Genomic DNA, 18,849 nt, shown 5'->3' on the forward strand with positions numbered 1-18,849 from the left:
CTTCTTTTCCACCTATCCACTCCACCCTCCTCCCCTGACCTATCACCTTCATCCCCTCCCCTACTCACCTATTGTACTCTATGCTACTTTCTCCCCATCCCCACCCTCCTCTCACTTATCTCTCCACGCTTCAGGCTCTCTGCCTGTATTCCAGGTGAAGGGCTTTTGCCCGAAACGTTGATTTTACTGCTCGTTGGATGCTGCCTGAACTGCTGTGCTCTTCCAGCACCACTAATCCAGAATCTGGTTTCCAGCATCTGCAGTCATTGTTTTTACCTAATCCAGAATCCAGCACACGATCAGTAAGGAGAGATCATATCCAGAGTGAACGTATAGTTTGGACAATTTGGAAACAATGTGGGAATTTGATACATTTTCTTTGTTTTTCTGGCTCATAATCTGTGAGGTTTTTTTGAGCTGGATAAATTGTAGCCTGGTATCAGGGTCCCATCACAGGAGTGACATCACAGGTGAACCACAAGTACGTTCATTGGCTGGGGATAGCTACTAAAATGCTGCCTGAATTGCTATGCTCTTCCAGCACCACTGATCCAGAGATAGCTACTAAATTGACTATCTATTATCGGTTACTTTCAGATTAGAGGTAAATAGGAGAAATATTTACAGGCTACAATCTGAAAGACCAGTACAAAAGTTTTAAAAAACAAATTAAGCAGAAAGTAATTAAACAGAGATATCAGGCCAGACGATGTGTTGTAACAGCATGATGTGGGAGCTGGTGGATCCCATTGTGGTTCATGTGTACATATCTATAGTAAGTGTTAATTGCTTGTGGGACTGCAGCTTAGAGTTGATGAGCTGGAATTTGTGTTTAGAATGTTGTGATACATCAGGGAGAGAGGGAGTTACCTGGATGCTGCGTTTCGGGAGACAGTCACACACTTTAAATTAACTACCTTGATTTCAGTCAGTGGTTTGCAACAGGAGGGTGTGAGGCAGGTAGAGGGATCCAGGAGATAGTGCTGAACTATCTTGAACAGGTTTGAGATTCTTGCTTCCGATGTGAATGAGAGTGTGGGCTGTAGGGAGGACGAGCAAATTGACCACAGAACTGTGCTACAGGGGAGAGAAATGAGAAATGTAATTGTAATTAGGGATAGCGTATTCAGAAGAATAGACACTGTTCTTTGTACTGGATCAGTGGTGTTGGAAGAGCACAGCAATTCAGGCAGCATCCGAGGACAGGCAAAATTGACGTTTCAGGCAAAAGCCCTTCATCAGGAATAAAGGCAGAGACTCTTGCAAGGATGCCTGCCTTGAAGGACTGTTCTTTGTAGCCAGGATCAAGAGTCTCAAAAGCTGTATTGCCTGCCTGGTGTCTGCATTCAGGATATCTCATCTGGGCTGCAGAGGAACTTGGAGTGGGAGGGGAAAGATCAAGCTATCATAGTCGATGCAGGTACTAATGATATAGGAGGAAAGAGGTTTTAGAGATAATATGAGAAGTTAGGGGCTAAATTAAAAAGCCAATAAGGTAATAATTTCTGGATTACTACCTGAGCTATGAGCAAATACGTACAGGGTCAGCAAGATTAAAGAGGTAAATGAGTGGCTCAAAGATTGGTGTAGGAGAAATAGGTTTGAATTCATGAGACCTTGGTACTAATACAGGAGCTGGGGTGAGCTGAATCATGCTGGGAGGTAAAAACAATGACTGCAGATGCTGGAAACCAGATTCTGGATCAGTGGTGCTGGAAGAGCACAGCAATTGCTGAATCATGCTGGGAACAGAGTCCTGGCAAATTGTGTAACTAGGGCTGTGGATAGAGCTTTAAGTAAATAGTGGGGGTATGAAGGGAGCGGGTGGGTGGGTTTTCATTTGCATGGGAAATTATGGAAAAAGTTAAAGTAGAGGGGGAGCTTCAGCAACATTATTAAAATTTCCAGAACAAGTCATAGGACAGACTGTATGGAAAGGATCAGGAAGATTGATAAGTCCCCAGGCCAGACTAGATTTATCCCAGGTTGCTCCAGGAAGCGAGAAAGGAGTTGCTAAGCCGCTGGCGAAGATCTTTGCTTCCTCACTCTCTATGGGAGTCGTACCAGAGAATTGGAAGGAAGTGAATGTTGTTCCTCTTTTCAAGAAGGGGAATAGGGAAATCCCTGGCAATTACAGACCAGTCAGTCTTACATCTGTGGTCAGCAAGATTTTGGAAAGATTCTGAGGGATAGGATTTATGACTATTTGAAAAAGCATTGCATGATTAAAAGCAGTCAACATAGCTTTGTGAGGGGCAGGTCATGCCTCACAAATCTTATTGAGTTCTTTGAGGAGGTGATGAGACAGATCAATCACAGTCGGGCAGTGGATGTGGCATATATGGACTTCAGCAAGACATTTGATAAGGTTTCCCATGGTACGCTCATTCATAAAGTCAGGAAGTATAGGATACAGGGAGATTTGGCTGTCTGGATTCAGAATTGGTTGGCTGATGGAAGGTAGAGAGTGATTGTAGAAGGAGAGTATTCTGCCTGTCAGTCAGTGGTGAGTGGTGCCCTGCAGGACTCTGTCCTTGGGCCTCCGCTTTTTGTAGAATTTATAAATGACTTGAATGAGGAGGTTGAAGGGTGGGTTAGTTAATTTGCTGATGACACAAATGTTGGAAGTGCCATTGATAGTATCGAGGGCTGTTGCAGGTTACAGTGTAACATCGACAGGATGCAGAGCTGGGCTGCGAAACAATATGATCAAACTGGATAAATGTGATGTTTTGCATTTTGGAAGGTTGAACTCAATTGTTGAACATAGGATTAAAGACAGGATTCTTGGCAGTGTGGAGAAACAGAGGAATCTTAGTGTTCAAGTGCATAGATCCATTAAAGTTGCCACCCAAGTGGATAGGGTTGTTCAGAAGGCATATGGTGTTTTGGCTTTAATTAACAGGGGGATCGAGTTTAAGAGCCGCGAGGTTTTGCTGCAGCTCTACAAAACCCTACTGAGACCACACTTGGAACCCCACAGTGAGCATCACTTCTGCAAATGATGTCACCCCTGTTCCACTGACTACCACGCCCACTCCAGTTACAGTCTTCACCCCCACTTCCAGCTCCAGCCCTATACCAGATCCTAGCTTCCAGTCCTGCCCAGTCTTCACTATCCCCCCCAGACCTCACCCTCACTGAGGACAAATGATCAGTCCTTAGCCTAGGCCTTACCTTCATCCCTCTCCGTCCATGCACCAACGAATTCAATTTGTGACATCGAACACTTCTTCCTCCACCTCTGCCTCCGAGCTTCCTTTTTCAATTAAGACACCTGCCCACTTTCCAAGGACCCCTTCGCCCATCTCCAACACACTCCATCCACCTGGACACCTGTGCTGGTCTATTACACTTTCTCGACCTCTTTATCTCTAACTGCCACCGAGACATTAACCGCCTCAACCTGTCTACCCCCTTCCCCACTCCAAGCTCTCACCCTCACAATGTGCAGCCCTCCATTCTTTCTGCTCCAACCCAACCTCACCATTAAACCAGCAGACAAGATGAGGTGCAGTGGTAGTTTGATGCACTGATCTCTACACCTCTGAAGCTGGGCACCAACTTGAAGATACCTCCTCTTACTGCCCCCTCAACCATGACCTCACCCCCCCATCATCAAACCATTATCTCCCAGACCGTACACAACCTCATCACCTTAGGGGATCTCCTATCCACAGTTTCTAACCTCATAGTTTGGGAACCCTGCACTGCCCGGTTCTACCTTGTACCCAAAATCGACAAGCCTGACTACCCTGGCCGACCCATGTCTCAGCCTGCTCCTGCCCCATTGAATTCATCTCCATCTACCTTGATACTGTCCTATTCCCCTCTGATCCACCACCCATGTTCTCCAGACTACCCTGGCCGACCCATGTCTCAGCCTGCTCCTGCCCCACTGAATTCATCTCAATCTACCTTGATACTGTCATATTCCCCTCTGATCCACCACCCATGTTCTCCATCTCCTCCAAGACTTCCATTTCCCCGGCCCACAAGCCTCACCTTCATCATGGATTTCGGGTCCCTCTACACCTTCATCAGCCATGACCAGGGCCTCCAAGCCCTTCGTTTCTTCCTCTCCTGATGCCCAATACTACCCTTCCACTGACACTCTTTTTCATTTAGCTGAACTTGTCCCTACCCACAACAATTTCGCCTTCCAATCCTCCCACTTCCTCCAGACAAAGGGGGTAGCATGGGAACCCGCATGGCCCCCAGCTATGCCTGTCTCTTCATCGGCTACATAGAACAGTTCGTATTTCGGTGTTACACCGGCACCTCTCCCTACCTTTTTGTCCATTACATTGATAACTGCATCGGTGCCATCTCATGCTCACCAATACATTCCATTCTAATCTTAAATTTACCTAGACCATCTCTGACACGTCTGTCCCCTTCCTGGACCTCTTCATTTCCATCAATGATGACTGACTCAACACTGACATTTTCTACAAACCTGTCTGCAAGAGTTACCTGGATTACACCTCCTTCTACACTACCTCCTGCAAAAATGCTATCCTGTGTTCCCAATTCCTCCACTTTTGCCACATCTGCTCCCAGGAGGACCAGTTCCACCACAGAACACACCAGATGGACTCCTTCTTTAAAGACTGCAATTTCCCCTCTCACTTGGTTGAAGATGCCCTCCAACGCATCTCATCCACAACCCATACCTCCAACCTCGAACCTCACCCCTCCAAGCACAACAAGGCCAGAACCCCCCTGGTCCTCACCTTTTACTCCACCAACCTCCACATAAGGAGGTCATACAAGAGCTCAAGGAGTTAGGCTGGAAGCTAAAAGCTAGGACAGAAAGAGTCGTCATCTCTGGGTTGTTGCCGGTGCCACGTGACAGTGAGGCAAAGAATAGGGAGAGAGTGCAGTTGAACACCATTTTCGCCACCTACAAATGGACTCTACCACCAGAGATATATTTCCCTCCCCTTCCCTATCTGCTTTCCATCAAGACCATTCCCTCCACGACTACTTGGTCAGGTCCATGCCCCCTAACAACCCACCCTCCCCTCTGGGCACCTTCCCCTGCCACCGCAGGAATTGCAAAACCTGCGCCCAACTTTCCCCTCACCTCTGCCCAAGGCCCCAAAGGAACCTTCTACATCCATCAAAGTTTCACCTTCACTTCCACACATGTTATTTATTGAATCCGTTGCTCTTGATGTGGTCTCCTCTACATTGAGGAGATCAGATGCCTTCTCGCAGAGCGCTTCAGAGAACATCTCCGGGACACCCACACAAATCAATCCCACCGCCTTGTGGCCGAACATTTCAACTCCCCCTCCCACTCTGCCGAGGTCCTGAGCTTCCTGCATTGCCACTCCTTCACCACCCGACACCTGGAGGAAGAACGCCTCAAATTCCGCCTCGGAACCTTCAATCCCATGGTATCAATGTGGACTTCACCAGTTTCCTAATTTTTCCTCCCCACCTTATCTAGTACCAACCTTCCAGCTCAGCACCATCCTCATGACCTGTCCCACCTGTCAATCGTCCTTCCCACCTATCCGCTCCACTCTCCTCTCAGACCCATCACCTTCACTCCCACCTCCATCCACTTTTTACACTCTCAGCTACCTTCTCCCTAGCCCCACCTCCATCCCATTTATCTCTCCGCCCCTGATGGAGGGTTTTTGCCCGAAATGTTGATTTTCCTGCTCCTGCTGTGCTTTTCCAGCACCACTCTAATCTTGGAACATTGTGTCCAGTTCTGGTCGCCCTAATACAGGGAACCTCGATTATCCGAATACCAATTATCTGAAAGTCGGATTATCCGAAGGAGATCTCCAGGTCCTGACAGAAACATTACATCAAAGACATGCATCCAACACTGATTGTGTTCTTTACAGTGATTAAAAGTGCTGTCAAGAACAGTCCTGGACTGATGGGAGCGCTGGCACTGTCTCTAAATTACTGACCTCCCACTCACTTTCTGACTTCTCACACTTTCCCAGGAATTCTGCACAGGTGTGTACCCTAAACCCTCCTTCCCCAGATAATCTCTCTAACATTTTCCTGTACAGGGCAAAGGTGGAACCTGTTAAAAAGTTACAGTAAAAAGCTGTGTGTATGTGCTATTTGGAGACTCACTGCCCAAAAGGCAGTAACAGCAGCAGCAGCAGCAGTCTTGTTGTTGGTGTCCAGTTCGCTGCCCCAACGGAAGGAGTGGGGTTGGGGGCGGATGGGGGTCACGCAGGGGGTGGGGATGAGGGTGGGGGAGGGTGGATGGGGTTTGGGGACAGCCAGGGGACAGTGTTGGGGACGGGCAATGTTGGATGGGGTTTGGGGCGGGTGTGGGGGTGTTGAATGACGTTTGGGGGGTGGGCGGGAAGTGCGGGTTTAGATGGAGTTTGTGGGGCGGTGTTGGAGGTGGATGATGTTGGACGGGGCTTTGGGGGGCAGTGTTGTGGGCGGGTGGAGGATCTCATGCACTGTGCTGTTGCTAGTCTCCTGAATGAGGAGCAGACTTAATAGAAAACTCTGAGCCCCTGAGGAAAGGTACTGAATCGATTAAGCGAATAATCAATTATCCGAACGAAATAGTGCCTGCCCATCTCGTTTGGATAATCGAGGTTCCCCTGTCTTGGAAAGATGTAGAGGCTTTGGAGAGAGTGCAAATGAGGTTTACCAGGATGCTGCCTGGACTGGAGGGCTTGTGTTATGAAGAGAGGTTGACTAAGCTCCGACTTTTCTCTCTGGAGAGAAGGATGCAGAGAGGTGACCTGATTGAGGTGTACAAGGTAATGAGAGGTATAGATAGAGTTGATAGCCAGAGACTTTTCTCCAGGGCAGAATTAGCTGGCACGAGGGGTCATAGTTTTAAGATATTAGGAGGAAAATTTCGAGGAGACGTCAGAAGTAGGTTCTTTACTCAGAGAGCTGTGAACGCATGGAATACGTTGCCAGCGGTGGCAGTGGAAGCAGAGTCATTCGGACATTTAAGCGACTGCTGGACATGCACATGGACAGCAGTGAATTGAGGGGTCCGTAGGTTAGGTTATTTTACTTTAGATTAGGATTGATCCTCGGCATAACATCGTGGCCGAAAGGCCTGTTCTGTGCTGAACTTTTCTTTGTTCTATGTTTTGACGTCAGGCACAGCAGATAGGGAGACAATTATGAGGAGGGGGGCAGTCAATGCAGGATTGAGGGTGTTGTACTTAAATGCACACAGTATATGAAACAAGGTAAATGAGCTTTTAGTGCAGATTGAATTTGGCAGGTCCGATGTTGTAGTTTCAGAGAGACTGAGGGCTACAAGGGATGGGAAAGAAATATCCAATGATACATGTCCTATTAAAAGGATAGGCAGTTGGGCAGAGGGGGTGGGGTTGCCTTATTAGTAAGAAATGAAATTTAAATCATTAGCAGGAAATGATTAGATTAGATTAGATTAGATTAGATTACTTTACAGTGTGGAAACAGGCCCTTCGGCCCAACATGTCCACACCGACCCGCCGAAGCGTAACCCACCCAGACCCATTCCCCTACATTTACCCCTGCACCTAACACTACGGGCAATTTAGCGTGGTCAATTCACCTGACCTGCACATTTTTGGATTGTGGGAGGAAACCGGAGCACCCGGAGGAAACCCACGCAGACACGGGGAGAATGTGCAAACTCCAGACAGTCGGTCGCCTGAGGCAGGAATGGAACCCGGGTCTCTGGCGCTGTGAGGCAGCAGTGCTAACCACTGTGCCACCGTGCCGCACCGATATGGTGTCAGAAGGCATAGAATCTGTCTGGGTGGAGTTGAGGAACCACAAAGTTAAAAAGTGATGGCTGTCGAGTCCAGGCCCCCTAATAGTAATCAGGATGTGGGGAAGAAAACAAATTAGGAAATAGAAAAGGCATGTAAGAAAGACAATGTGATAATAATTATGAGTATTTGATTGTGCAGATGGGCTTGGAAAACTGGGTTGGTGGCAGATCACAAGAAAATAAATTTGCAGAATGTCTATGAGCTTTTTGGGCCCCATATCTAAGGAAGGGTGTGCTGACCTTGGATGGGCTTCAGAAGAGGTTTACAAGAATGATCGCAGGGATGAAGGGCTTGTCATATGAGGAGAGGTTGAGGGTCCTGGGTCTGGACTCAGTGGAATTTGGAATGATCTGGGATGATCTGCTTGAAACTTACAGAATACTGAGATGCCTGGACAGGGTGAATGTGGAGAAGGTGTTTCCACGAGTAGGAGAAACTCGGACCCAAGGACACAACCTCACATTGACGCAACGACCCTTTAGAGCTGAGATGAGAAGGAATTTCTTCAGCCACTGTGTGGTGGATCTGTAGAACTCATGGCTGGAGAGGGCTGTGGAGAGCAAGTAATTAAATGTATTTAAGACCGAGATAGGTAGGTTCTTGATTGGCAAGAGAATCCAGGGTTATGGGGAGAAGTCAGGAGAATGGTGTTGAGAAACATGTTAGCCATGATCAAACCAAAAGCAGACTCAATGGGCCAAATAGTCTAATTCTGCTCCTATATTTTATGGTCTTATCACACCCAGACATATTAAAGAGGTAACCAATGTTGATACCTGTAAATTGGATTCTAGGCCCCTCAACATATCATTATCCTTTCTGGAATTGAAGATATAGATACACATTGATTTAGCAAGTATTATTGATTGATTTTTAAAAATTGAATGTTGTGCAATCTCTTCTTATAATTGTAGAAATTGATGCCGTTGTAATTCATCATTGAGAGAAAGTTAAAATTTGATTGCTTTTATTTACTATTTAGTTTAAAATCTGCAATGTTAGAAAGAAACGCAATTTGAAATTAACAAACAAATTTAAAGACAGAAGGTTATATTCATTTAAACTCATTCACTATTAAACAAATGGAAATAAAAAGAATAAGTAAAAACCAAAAATCTATGGATTTCTGAAATCAGAAACGAAAACAGAAATTGATGAGAAAGCTCAACAAGTCTGGCAGCATCTGTGGAGAGAATCAGAGTTAACATTTCGGATTGAGTGACCTACCTCAGAACATTGTTTTTTCCCTCGAGCTACCATCATTTCTGAGGAAGTGTCACTCGACCTGAAACGTTGATTCTAATTTTCTCCACAGACACTGCCAGACCCTGCTGAGCGTATCCAGCAAGTTTTGTTTTAGGTTTGAATAAAGCTCAGTTTTAAAGTCAGGTTTGCAACTGAATTTGATACTTTAATAAAATAAATAAATATGGAACACTGCTAGTACAGTTAATGTGGTTGTACTGCAAGCACTACTGCTTCTACTGCTAACTGTGCTTTACTTGACAGTCAGGAAAAGTGAAACCTTTGACCTTGTTGTTAATAAGGTGCTAGTCAAATTCACATATAACACAAAACACCATGGTTGCCAAATCTTGATAGATGCTATGAGGCACCCATTTGATAATGCACACCATGGCTACAAGAATTTTGCAGTACGATTTAAGACAGAAATGAGATTTATTTTCTCTGACGATTGACAGTCTGTTCAATTTTCTTCCCCAGTGAGGAGTAGAGGCTCAGCCATTGATTATATTCAATGCTGAGTTAAACAGATTTTTGATTTACAAAGGGTGGCAAGGGTTATGGTGGGACAGGCAAGAATGCAACTGAGGCCACGATTAACTCAGCCATGGTCTTCTTGAATGGCAAAGACGTCTCAGGAGACTGAAAGGTCTACTCTTGCTTCTAATTCTTGTCTTCTGTGTAAGAACCTACATAGCTAATTGCAAGCAAAGCACTTTAATCCAAACTCTATTGCATGTCTGCGTTGAACTATTTGAAATATCCTCACCATTGAATGGTGTTAGAATTTAACACTTGATCTCTTTACTTCAATTGTTCATTGTGTCATTATACTAACATTAATTTATGGCTGCACATTTAAAGATTGAAATAACTAAAATATTATGAATAGTAATGCATTTTGAGAAAGATATGCTTATTTTTAAATTTAAAATTTAACATATATCTAGACTAAATTGACTACCTCTTGAGACCTTATCATATATTTTAATGAAAGCTCTTTACAAGTGTGCTGAATATCTACGTTATTGTCAAATTCCCAATGATTTAATACAGTCTTTAAATTACAGTCAGTTCTGCTAGAATGTGCGTTTCTTCAACATAACTTTAGACTGTTATTTGTAGAACGTGAACTTTCCTTACCTGTGTTGGTTATAATGCGATTCCAGCCCCATGAATTTAAATGGTGCAGCTATTCCATGATTTTCTTGTAACCCAAGATCTTGCGAAAATGGAACTATCGTGTCTTATAAGAAATGACTGTGTATTTGTTTCTCCCTTGGATATATAGTATATTAGTTACAAGTTGTAATGAGAATAGACTTTTGCAGCCAATTAGAAAACAACATTTGCACTAGTTTTTTTTTCTAATTTCATGAGTTAATCTACCAGTTTTCATTCATTACAGAAGCTTTTAATTTATAGAAAGAAGAAGATCTATATTTTGAATGTGAACCTGTTCTAGGTGATGACTGAATAATATTGTAATTCAGTACACCAGTACAGACAATAGTTGCACCACAGCTAGCTAATTGGAAAGGCTGGGAACATCACTTGCTGTAGCTTGACAATATAACTTGAACACAAATGGTTCATTTGTCTTACTATTGGTCTGAGCACTAACAGTTGGGAAATTTTTCTTTGTTTTTGCCTCATAAATTGTGCCACAGTGTAAGTCTAATACAAATAAAACAAGCTTGAAACCAAACCAATCATTCCATAATGAGCAATGAGCATGAAATAAGGAAAACTACTACTGAGGAATAGCATAAATATAATCAGGTACCATCTTTTACACCCCACCCCCCGTCCTTTTTGGTGTTTTCCCCCTCTTGGTGTTACTTCTCATGTGGCAGCTGGTCTCTTGGTGGCTCTCAGCAGCTCATCGCACTTCACCTGACAAAGCAGCAGCTCTCCAAAAGCTTGTGATTTCAAGTAAATCTGTTGGACTATAACCGGGTGTCATGTGACTTGTGACTTTGTCCACCCCAGTCCAATGCTGGCACCTTCACATCATAGTGCAACAAGTGTTATGGACCAGACAAAACCTCCTGCAAATGTATTACAGAGATAATCTAGACTCTAACTTTTATCTTATTTAAAGACAAGTATAAGCTGCTGTGTTTCAGATAAAGTTAAAAATCACACAACACCAGGTTATAGTCCAACAGGTTTAAGTGGAAGCACACTAGCTTTCAGAGCGATGCTCCTTCATCAGGTGGTTGTTTCAGATATAATTGGTTTGTCACAATATTAAGCTTTAAGCAAAATACACTTATTCTCACCCTATAGTTCAAACACAAATGAAAGAAAGAAGAATTGGTATATCTTTAACTCCATTGGAAAATTTAGCAGAATAGTAGATTGTTCACAACTGAATAGCAACTGTTCCAATATAGTAACATCCCATCAACACACCCTTGGCCAAGGCAAAGTCAATAAAACAGGTTGTCTCAAACGCAATTCTGGCAGCAGAAAGACAACCCAACCTTTTAACTTAACAGCGAGAAAGTTCTGGTCGAGAGAGAGAGAGAGAGAAAGCTTCCACTGATAACTTCAAAACCCTAACAACTGCTGAAAGCTAAACTCAAACCCAGATTCTGTGACAGTCTAAATCCACCCCATTCGTGCTGCTTCTATTGTTCAGACTTCAAAAACAAAACCCAAGGCCTCACAAGCTGTTTCCTGGACTTTATTGGCTTGGAACAAACTCATTAACTATGTCTCAACCTCTCTTTATAAAATAAAGGATAAAATACACCTCTTAAAGCCATAGCATCATCACAAAAGAAATCATGCTCCAAGGACACTAGTTAGGTAACAGTTCAAATTTCCAATTATATTCAATTTCATAATCATAATTTTGATAGCAAGTACTCAGGCAAGCTACTCAAAAGTTATGCTTAACTGCAAAGGGAATTGAATGCATGAGAGGTGAGATTATATTTCAGCTTTACAAGGCATTGGTAAGACATCTGGAATACTGTGTACAGTACAGGTTACTGTACTTATGGAAGGATGTTAATGTGTTGTATGTACTTCAGAGAAAATGTACGAGACTGATACCTGGAATGAGCAGATTGCTTATGAGGAAAGGTTAAATAGGTTCAGCTTGTACTTTTTGTAGTTTGGTGACTTAATTTAAACATATGATCTTGAGGCACTCAAGTGGATGGGTGTGAAAAGGATGCTTTTTTCTTGAGGGAGAACATAAAATGGCATCATAATTTAAAAATAAGGGGGTGTACATTTAAGCCAGCAGTGAGGAAGCATTTTTTCTCTCAGAGGATTGTGAGTCTTTAGAGTTCCCTTCAAACATCAGTGGATACTGAATCTTTAAATATTTTAAAGGCAAAGGTAGATAGATTCTTGATTGCCAAGGAGATGAAAGGTGGAGTTGGGAGGTCATGTTGTGGCTGTACAGGACATTGGTTAGGCCACTGTTGGAATATTGTGTGCAATTCTGGTCTCCTTTCTATCGGAAAGATGATGTGAAACTTGAAAGGATTCAGAAAAGATTTACAAGGATGTTGCCAGGGTTGGAGGATTGAGCTATAGGAAGAGGTTGAATAGGCTGGGGCTGTTTTCCCTGGAGCGTCGGAGGCTGAGGGGTGACCTTATAGAGATTTATAAAATCATAAGGGGCATGGATAGGATAAATAGACAGAGTCTTTTCCCTGGGGTAGGGGAGTCTAGAACTAGAGGTCATAGGTTTAGGATGAGAGGGGAAAGATATAAAAGAGGCCTAAGGGGTAACCTTTTCACTCAGAGAGTGGTACATGTATGGAATGAGCTGCCAGAGGGAGTGGTGGAGGCTAGTACAATTGCAACATTTAAAAGGTATCTGAATGGTATTTGAATAGGAAGGATCTGCAGTCCTCACTTTCGCCTATATGAATAGGAAGGGTTTGGAGGGATATGGGCCAGGTGCTGGCAGGTGGGGCTAGATTGGTTTGGGATATTTGGTTGGTATGGATGAGTTGGGCTCAAGGGTCTGTTTACGTGCTGTACATCACTATGACTCTATTATCAGGATATGCAAGAATGCCGTGTTAGAGATAACATCAGATCAGCCATGATCTTAATGAATTTTAGAGCAAACTCGAAGGACAAAGTGTCCTCCTCTTATTCCTTGTTTGTAATCACAAACATCGTAATCTGCAATGAACCTGTGCAATTGATGGTATAATAGATGCAATTAGTTTTTAAAACTTTATTTTAGAAATAATTCCTTAATGTGATCAAGAGAGGTAACTTGGTATAGATTTGGTAATACTTACTAGCTTCAGTTTGATACATTACTATTTTTCTATTTAATTAGACACATTTTGACATCATATAAACTTTTAAAGAATACATCTGATAGTGCCTGTACACTGATGATAATGAACACAATTTACTGGGCCTTTCTTAACTAATATAACTTTGTAGGGTTGACTTAGGGTTGTGATCAATGTTGTAGCGGAGAAGGTTATCAGACTTCACAAAGTGAATTCTACTCTTTAGGATATAAAGGACTATTCCTAATAGAAGCTAACCAGTTTTCCCAGTTTCACAATTGTTTTCCAAGCTCTAAGTTGTAGATATCTTGATCTTGATCTGAGGTCTCACAAGAGACTTTCATATAACTCCAATGTGATGCATCAAACTATTCAGTACTATGTAACAAACCTGTTCTGTTCAATGAGATCGAACCTCTCTTCCACCAAAGTCTTTATGGTGACATTCTTCTTACTAAGTATCGGTAACTTGAATTAATGCCATTAGAAGGTTTGTTGGTAGTGGTTCTATCCAAAAGAACCTCAAATGGTTTTGGTGAAGATGACCACTGTGTATACCAGGCTTGATTGAGAAAATCCTTTTTAAACCAAAATAAAAGATCACCAAAAACCAAAGAAAAATGGTTTGGGGCATTACAAAATTCTCTCAGCTTTTCTAGTGACTTATCTGATTTTGCTAGATTGATATAACTAATGGAAACTGCTTTATAAACAAAGGCATTACTGTTAACAATGTTTCTACTTTTACCAAATTTTAGTTAAAAAATCAATGCTGTTTTCTATCAAGGATTACATCAGAATAATATAACCTAATAAAATCTTTCACAGTATTTCTGTAAAGCATAGATTGAAGTGGATTCATGCTCCATGTTAAACAGGACGGTCAAAACAAAATTGCTAAGCGATGCAAAGTGCAAACAGTCCAGATTCATAAGAATTGATGTCACTCAACACTCGTGTATGTATACAATCATATTTCTTCTGTTACGTACTTCAGTATATTAATATTGCATTGGTTGATGTTGATATCCAGAAACAATGCAAAACAATTGATATCTTTGTTTTGTACAACATAATTTGCAATAATTGAGTGGAGGTGGATTAAACAACACAAAGAATCCAGTTAGCTGAGAAAATTATGAAATAAAGGGACAATTCTGAGATAATAATGGTAAAGAAGAAGATTCTTGAATGTTTTCAAAGCTAAGGTAGATAATTTTTTGAACAGTAAAGGAATTAAGGGTTAATGTGAGATGACAGATCAGTGGAACTGAGTGCACAAAAAGATCAGTCATGGTCTTCTTGAATGGCAGAGCAGGCTCAAGGGGCCAGGTGGGCTACTCCTGCTCCTTATGTTCTTATCCTCAGCTTCTATAGTTCAACATAGTGATTATTCATCTGTATACTGAACTATTTGATGAAGTTATTTCAATACAGTGGTGGAGAAAGGGCAAACGCAGCAGAACAGAAAAGGAATAGAACTTCTTTTGGGATCCCCATTATCTACCAGATCATCCCATAGTAAGATGTGTTCTATACTCATTGGAGTGAAAATTAACAGGCTTTATTAAACATAACTATTTTAAAAAAAAATCTGTTATGAAAGAAAATCCTTCTGGAAACCTACAGACCTCTTTGTTAACTCATTCACAGAATGCAGGTACTGCGGGTTGGGCCAACATTGTCCATCTCTAATTGCCCACAGGGCTGCTAAGAGTCAACCACATTGCTGTGGATCTGAGGACATTAGTAGACCAGATGGGCTTTTCCACAACAATTGACAATGGTTTGATGGTCACTATTAGACTCTTAATTTCAGATTGATTTTATTGAATTCAAATTCCACCATCTGCCACAGTGGGATTCAAACCTCAGTCTCCAGAACATTACCTGGGTCTTTGTATGAACAATCTAGTGATAGTATGTCTATGCCATCCCAGCTCCTGAGGTTCCAGTTTCATGTGATCTGTTGTCACTTTTACCTGGCTCCTTATACAAATGCTCAGTAGCTAGAGAAAGTTAGCATTAGCCCTCATTGCACATATTTCCATGCTCTTTTATTCTTTTAACATCTTTTAATATGAAAATTTAACACTTACCTCCTTTCCCCATAAACCCCAACAATTGCCTTTTGTTTTTGGCCTTAATCACCCATCAACTCTCTTGATCATTGTATGGGATATATGGGCTCTCTTTTGATTAGTGGGGAAGGTGGTGTAGGGCTGGAGTAGGTCTGCACCTTCTCTGCAGATAAGAACATTTTTGGTAAGTATCAGAAATTAATGTGCATCGTCATCAATAATGATGCAAACTCCTGAACCAAGATCAATTAGGAAGTTCTAGATAATGCTGTGGTCTACAGGCTGAATGTTAAATTAGGTTATTTTCCCATATATCTCTGAACTCTTGTCTCAAAAGATCATCCTCATTTTGTAGGTGACCTTGTAATTAAGAAATGCTTGGTTCTGCTTAACAGTCTTCTATACACTTAAAAAAATATTTTTGTTTTCCAAGAATTAACTTTGAAACATGAGATAATCACTTAATCATTGTAGTAGGAATTTATTGTCAGCTAGTCATTATCAGTGATTTTGGAGCTCTGTTTCTAGAAGGAAGAGACATTTTCCTCCATTATTGTATCCTTTTGTCAGATCAGTTGTGAGAACAGTGCTGTCTCAGCATGAGACTTGTGGAAATATTTGGTAGTGTTTGAGTTATCTGCCTCCAAGACTTAATTTTGTTGCATCACTGATAATAGCTGAGCTTGAGTACATGCACCCCATATACCCAATTTAAAATGTTTCCTCGCTATTAACCATAATCTCCACGTAACAGAATTTGTCTTTGGGTTTGCACAACTAGGGAGCCAAAATCTGTAAGCATATCTTCTATACTTACCACAGCTTTCAGAAACCCCTCTCGTGCTGAAATATTGCAAAGTGCTGTGACCTGTATTCAATTTTTCTGTGCTGCTCCAATATGGTCTCTCTCTGTCTTGGCACTGAAACCCCTTTCTAAGTCAGGCTGGGTTAAGCTGTTGTTGGCTGGCATTAACCACATTTTGGTTCTTTGATTAGATTACTTACAGTGTGGAAACAGGCCCTTTGACCCAACAAGTCCACCCGACCCTCCAAAGCGCAACCCACCCAGACCCATTCATCCCACACTACGGGCAATTTAGCATGGCCAATTCACCTAACCTGCACATTTTTGGACTGTGGGAGGAAACCAGAGCACCCGGAGAAAACCCACACAGACGCAGGGAGAATGTTGCCTGAGGTGGGAATTGAACCCGGGTCTCTGGCGCTGTGAGGCAGCAGTGCTAACCACTGTGCTACCATGCCGCCCACTTTGCTGGTGGTGAATTTTCTGATTCCTTATTTCTTCTTAATACCTGTAAGTCATTTCATTGATACTATTTTACTCTCTGGGACCAATTTCTTTAAAGCTTGCCTTGTTCTCTAGTGTGGACCTTCCTGCCTTTCTAAGCTATTGAATGTGCTCTTCCTCTCCAGAGTTCAGTGTCCAGGTCAGCCTTAAGGTTTGCTGCCTATTCCTTCTTATTGCCGCTGGGCTTCTCTTTAGGTTTCTCCCCAATTCCTGTGTTTGGATTGCTGGACTGGCCTAGTCCCTCATCAATATCACCATAAACCTGTACGTTTCATTTTGCATGCTCCTTGTTGCTTGCTTAAGCCGGTGGGCCTGGACATTGCCCGCAACCATGTCTTAAGGTGAAGTCTACACTCATGTGAGTGACCAATAATACACTTTAGTAACATAATTATTGACAAGGATAGGTCAAAGAGGACATCTTTCTTGAATACAACAGACTCAATTTCCAATTCCATGTGATCTGATGCTACAATGACATAGTTCCTTTCATATTCAAAAGCTATCAGAATAAAAGTATAGCTTACCTTTCACCCCATAACACTACCCACCCCATTTAGCACTCCAGAGTCTCAAACCCAGCCCTATCCTGCTCACTGGGACCTGCCAACCAAACCCTGTCCTAGACTTCTTTGAAGTCTAGTCTCTATTAATTTCTCCTCTTCGGAGACTATCTGTGGTCCCAGTTATGAATCTACTTGAACCTGGCATTGCTGAACCACCTGATATGGGAATAGAAGTCAAAATCAGAGCCAATTAACACTGCTCTTAGCATTGTCTGATTGCTGGGCAGCTGAATTTTGGGTGGATGCTGTTCTTTTAATTCCTCAGTTGGCAAGGCAGGAAACCCCATTATCTGAAAAACCCTGCCCCAAGGTGTTCTCCTCTAAGTCATGCATCACATTGACTGCAGCCTGCTTCTGGATAATTCAAAAACTGCATAAGACTTGAACATCACCCTTATTTTTTTAGCAGTGAATGGGTTCAAACATATGAATGCATGTCACTTCTATTCAAGTTCCATGTTATAATGCAGTGGCCTTTTTAATGGAGGGAAGTTGGGATTAGAATCTTTGCTGATGGTCAAATGGATGAATTAGCTGGCTCAGCAAAAGACAAGTTTGATGAGGAGATTGGAATTGGTGGCCAGCATTCAGTTTGCAAAGATGAAATGCAATAGACTATAAATGAAGATCCAGTTAATGGATATTCCCAATTAGGTCAAACATGCAGACTAGACAAGCATTAAATTTGACTTTCTTAATGGGAGCAATCGAACAGACAACAGTTGTAGTTTATTACGGCAGCTACTCATTGTGGGTTGTATTAGAAATAGATCGATTTCAGATCAATTTTGCTGATACCTGGAACATTGTGAAATGCAATTGTTGCAAGATTCAGCATAATTGGAGCTCCTGATGTTAAAAATCAATAAGCATTTCATTGCTTCTGTAAATCTTTAAAGATCAGACCAGAAATGATTGGGTTAAATGCGCCATTATGTAAGATCATTTCAGTAATTGCTTTTCTTTTCACTTTCCACAGTCAGAAAAATCTTTGTCTTAATGCACCACTTTATGGCTGATTTCCACAGGTTTCTGGGGGCAATCAGTGTGACTGAACACTATTAGTGCAGCATTGATGATCAATTCAAGGAGATTCCTCATACCTTGCAGTAGGCAATCAGAACAAAGTACCAAATCACCATTTAATTGGTCCATTATGAAAGCCTACTAAATGCTAAATATCTCTCAGGTTCTTTACTCAATTGTCTCAATGTTCAAAAACCTGATTGCAAGCTTTTAAGGAAAAGTCATGATAGAAACTTGGACTGTTACAAAAAGTCTTTTTAACTGACTTTTAATTGACCTAGTGGCAGTGTATTTAGGTGCTTCACCAGCTTGTAAACCTTCTATTATAGTCTTTTGGTAGAATTTCTCCAAAAGAATCTTAACTTAGACATTCATGGCCTGAATTTTCTGATGACGAGACAGTCATTATTCCAGCATAGTTTGGAGTTGCACAAGGGGCTTCTGCAGAATCCCCATCTTTGCAGACACTGAAGGATTTACCCAGGAAATTTAATTTTCTGCTGGACAATTCTCTACACTTGGAACCCTCCGCATGTTTCCATTTAAGTCAGAGACTTCGAA

This window comes from Chiloscyllium plagiosum, chromosome 7 (genome assembly GCF_004010195.1).
Source record: "Chiloscyllium plagiosum isolate BGI_BamShark_2017 chromosome 7, ASM401019v2, whole genome shotgun sequence".
Lineage (NCBI taxonomy): Eukaryota > Metazoa > Chordata > Chondrichthyes > Orectolobiformes > Hemiscylliidae > Chiloscyllium > Chiloscyllium plagiosum.